Genomic DNA, 5506 nt, shown 5'->3' with positions numbered 1-5506 from the left:
AGTCCAGAACAAAATGACAAAAATGATCAGGGGCCTGGGAAGCAAGACTTGTGACGAAAGGCTTAAAGAAGGCAGGATTCCTTCCCTTGTGGTGTCAGATGGCAAACAGGCAGGGAGGGGTAGAAATCTTTTGTCTGTGCAAAAATGAAGTTTATTTATGGGGACTTTTTACCACCCTTAATTTTCCCTGAGCCTGCTGATGGGCATGCGAGTCTGACAACTTGCAGAAATTTTTTTTGCAATTTCTTAGTTGGTCTAATAAAAAGTATCATCTCTGAACCAAGAGTTCTACAGTTTTGTATTTCTTTTTGTCTCAGACCAACAAGACTACCAAATACATCCCTGAAAGTCTGGCCTGGCACATTTGTATCCTTGCTCTGCAGCCCACATGTGGTTTTCAACTTACTGGCCAAACTATATTCCAAAACTAAAGGAGAAGACCTCCTTCTGGTTCTTGGGTTTCACACTGCAAGACTCAGTGTGCACTGTCTTCTATATTCTGGTTCTTCTAATGCCATCTACAGTTATCATGCATTTTTACACACACAGCTGTGCTCGATAGATTAAGGCAGACTAAATCTTACAGCACTGACTCCTACAATGTCCAAAAACCAAGAAAGCATATGCGCTGTGGTAAATGAAAGTCAAAAATACAGAAAAAAGAGAAAAGAAACTCAGAGGAAATCTGGAAAAAGGATAGAAGAGAGAGAACTATGGAACTGATATAAAAGGAGACGACTTTTACCTTTATAGTACATAAATCTACCGGAAAAAGTTAGTATAAAAACAATATAGAAAAGAAAATAAGGATGAGAAGGAAAATACTGTGAAAAAGATTCATAAAAACTTTAGAAGGGAACATAACAAGTAAAAGAAAAACACAAACACTTTCAAACCCTGTACATAAAATATCTACCAAAGTTTTAAAGTCTGAAAAATCATTTGTGAGGTCAGAAAACGCGATGTATACTTGCCCTCTTGTCCCCATACCAATTATACAAATCTACCTGAAGACTTTTTCAGAACACAAAATGCTAAAATGCCCCTTTAGAAACACCGAAGAATTTCTGTCCGTGCGAGTACAGAAGTCTCAGGAGTCCATTGAGCACACATAAGTGTCCCTTCAGTGCATGCATGGCACACCTTACAGGACAGCCACCCATTTACCATGCTTTAATATTTTTTACTGTAAACTGCTTCCAGTCGCAATTGAAAAAGGGGCCATTAACCAGCAGCAGCCTAACTTGTATTCACAGTAAGGCTGGAAAAGGAAGCTGATTAAGGATGTGTGATCCAATTCAGCTTCCTTCTGCAGCCAGCTTGCATGGGAGATGCCAAAGGAAGCTGTCTCATCCTAGTAAGGGAAAGCCAGTTTCCCCTCTGGAGCTCTGTGCAGTTTATTACAGCTTGAAGGGTTAGAGACACAAACTTGTTGTATCAAACGCTACTCACAACTGGCATGGAAAATATGTGGACTAAACAGAGACAAAAGGAAGAGTGGGGAATAGGTACAAATGAACAGAAGGAAGCTATCAAAAAGGGAAATAAAAAGAAAAAGCTGCATCATGCAGTTTTTTCTCCTGTAGAGAACTGGGGAATACCAAAGTTTAGAGATAAACCACAAATATATTTAAAGTTAATTATAGCAAGCTATTTGGTGACCATTATCAATCATTTTTAAAGTTCAAATTTTAAGTTTTAAAAATGAATAGATTGTTCTGATCAACCAAAATCTAGTTTATACTGAACTTTCTTCCAGGCTAATTTGAAAATCCAGGTTTCTCTCCTAGCTGAAATAAGAATCAATTTCAAAGTTTCAATGAAATGGAATTTCACAAAGTTCTATTAAAAAAGTGTTACATGTTGCAACTAAACAGAATCAGTTCAAGACTTCTCACTCTCTCTCACTTCATTTGTGATTGTGACCCAAGAAAATTAAGCTGGCAGATCGCATGCTTGGAAGCTACTGCATCGGTGACATCAATAGCAGAAGACAAAATATTGCTGCTGCTCAGATTTCCCTAAGCCAGAGCTGTCCAACATCCAAATGATATTTTCTTTCAGACAGATATGGAATCTCTTAAACTTCATCAATTTCCAAGGTTCAGTGATAAGATCTTTTATCCTTGTTTCAGAGATACATTCCAACCTCAAAATTACCAGAAGCAACAGTCAGGCTATTGATAAGGGTGAAATTTTCACTTCCAACCCTGATCTAAATATGAGACCTATATAGCAGCCAGGTATGTGAGTTGATGCAGAAGCCATCCGAGAAAGGCAATTATTATCAAGGCAGCCATCAAACCCTGGGCTGACTTAAAAAAATCATCACTTGCAAGGACATTTAAGTTTGCAAGTGTTAGATGCTTTGGCACCTCCAGTATTATGATTTAGGTGCATCCAGAAAACTGCTACAGCCATATTGGCTTCATCTTAACTTCATTCCTGGGCTCAGACATCAGATGGATGCAATCCACAACATCCAGTTTGGAACAAAAGATGCATTGTACCTGAATATGGCTACCCAAAAAGCCTCCCACCAAACCACAGACTCACTACCCATCTGGACCACTCTTGCCTCCTCCATTCAACAGTGTAAGTAGTGCCAGGAGGGGGTTCTACAGCAGCCTGTAGCCAAGCATTTGACAGCCTTATAAAGTCAAGAAGCCTAAACTTTAACAAGATCCAACACAATCACAAACTCTCATCAAACACAACAAAGCAAAGACATGGGTCCACATTCACCATGACTTTGTACGCATGAGACTCATTACCTGTTAAAACTTGCTGGTTAGAAATAAATCAAGGAAAGCTTTTGATACCTTTGAAATAACTTCAACCATAATTTAAAATTTTCTACTGTAATTACACTTCAAATCAGTCTGTAAGAAAGCAAGATGTCCAGTTCAAAAATCTAATCATGTTATTTCAAATGACAGCTCTGTGTAAGTACTCATATTATATACACAGACAAAGGTTCTTTGGGTAAATCTGATACCTTTTATTAGACCAACAATAAGAGATCAATAAAAGATCTTCTACATGGAAAATATATTATATGCAAACATTCACCACACTTTCCCCATGTTTCTCACTTTCATTCTGACTGTCTTCCAAACCACTTGTAGTGACTCACTACTTTCAGCTGATCTTCCAACACAGACCTCTACTCCAGCACCCATATCGTCTTTCCTGATTTCACCATCTTCAATTATCCCAGAACAAACTACTAATGCAAATACTGATTATGTTTTAACTAACTTAGATGCTGTAATCTTAATAACTACATGATTCAAAGCAAAGAAAACTACATTTGTGAATGCAATATTCCCAAACACAAAATTTTTGTCTGAAAAGCAGTTAACTGCACTATAGAAACCCAAAACTCACCCTTTAAATATGTGGGGGGAAAGACAATGTTAAGTTTGAAGAAAATACTGAAAGATTTTTTTTCAAGTTACCAATATTTTAAAAACCAGTTTTTCCTCCCTCTTCCTTAAAAACAAAGAGAAATGAAATACATCCACCCTTATCTTGAGAGTAGCCTCTTTCCTTAAGAAACCAGCTTCATCTCTCTGCGTTACCTGCTTCTCCTATACCTGTCACAGTGATTTCAGAGTTGCCACTACATAGTCTATAAGGCCATTAACCTTCCCTAATTTAAATCCCTCCTAAGGACTCTTTTTTTCCCCCCATGATGCTTACAAATAAAAACAGGTTACTAATAGCACCGATGTGTCTCTCTTATTACAACCACTGTGGAAACAGATAGTTTGAGAGGTGTGGGCATGAAGTCACTAGAATTAAAGGTAAGGACACTTGCTAGGGAACTGTGAAGACTGAACTATGGACAGAGAAGGAGATACAAGGGAATTTAGTCTAACTTAAACCACTCCTGGCACAAATATAAAGTAATAAAACACCGTCCTATTGTCAGTCCAATCACCCTTCCAGGTTGCATCCTTTGTCTTCATTCTTAGACTGAATGGGGCAATTTGGTGTGCCATGTTTTCTTTTGTCTGCAGTCCAAACAACACAAATACTAAAGAAATTCAAAGTGTGTGCCACTATAATATTTAAGAGAATGCAAGCACTTAAAGCTAAGGACTAAACCTCAGGACACTACCACAGTAACAGCAGAGGCTGGTGATTCTCAACCAGGGTGATGCTGCACCTTGGGGTGCCTTGAGATCCTGTCAAGGATGCCACAGACTTTTAGCAGTTCAGGGTGCAAACATGATTCACAAGATACACCGAGATTTCAAATACAAATCCACAATGTCAAAAACATTCTGACCTGTTGCAACCTTTTGAGGTCTTTGCAACCAAACAATTGCTCTATTACTCTAAAAGCAAGTGAAAGTTAAGAGCTGGTATTTTTGGAGGGATAGATTGAGTCTAATAAGCTAAAGCCCCAAGAAACACTGCCTTAGAGGCTGACTGGTTCAGAAAGGCATGAGCTTTCATAGGCAACAGCCGAGTTTATTTGACAATGTATGTTGTTACCTATGAAAGCGTATGCCTTTCTGAACCAGTTAATCCCTAAACCACATTGCCCATTACTTTTTACCTATGCCAGTGGCTCTAAATCTTTTAAGACTCAAGGCACCCCTTGGGAAATGCCAGCTCTTCCTTTTAACTCATTTTTTGACTACAAAAAAATACTAGAGCAATTATTCTGTTTCAAAGAAGTCAAAAAGACCAGAGCAGGTCACTACAAATTCCTATGTGAAATCTCTGGGTGTAGGTGTTTGTACAGTGAACAGTGCTAATATTGCACAGCACCCAGCAACACCCTAGAAGGACCTCATGCCATGGCACCCTGACTGAAAACCACTGCTCCCAGGTGCCACCCTGCCTATCTTCTACCTAACTTCAGGTTGACAAGGCTAACCACTTCTCAATAACAGCACAGGAAGCACAAATTCCTACTCCTGTTTTATTACATGAAATGTTTAACCGGCACGAGAAAAATATCAGATGTGCAACAGAGTCTGAAAATCTTGAATGTCTAGAAATTCTGGCTTTTAAATGGTTGAGTTTTCTATGCAAATGTGGTGTGTGATCTGTCACAGAAACCCCCCTGTATACATACACAAAGGTATCAATCATAACCCTCCTTTTATGCTTATTAAAATTAAGTTTAAAAAGTCCTCAGACAGTATCTTTCATGAGAAATTATTATATAAACTGAAATTAATAATCACAAAGATATACTGTATTTACTCAAATCCAAGAGGACCCTGAATTTAAGACAATCTCCCAATAATTATTCTATACACAGAACATTTGTAAGTTTGTTATAACTGAAGAATCTTAATCTTAAATGTGTCCCCACTGCAGCATGGAAAGCAGTGGTAGAGGGGCAGGCGTTAGGGGGCACAGGCAACTTGCCCCTGGCGCCTTCCCCTCCACTTCCCCAATCCAGCCTTATGCCTCCCCCCTGCAGCCTTGCCCCACCCCACCGATTTCTCCCTCCTTCATTCCACATCACTTCTGCCCCCCC

The sequence above is a fragment of the Alligator sinensis genome, unplaced genomic scaffold (assembly GCF_000455745.1).
Source record: "Alligator sinensis unplaced genomic scaffold, ASM45574v1 scaffold721_1, whole genome shotgun sequence".
NCBI lineage: Eukaryota > Metazoa > Chordata > Crocodylia > Alligatoridae > Alligator > Alligator sinensis.
This window is presented reverse-complemented; position numbering follows the sequence as displayed.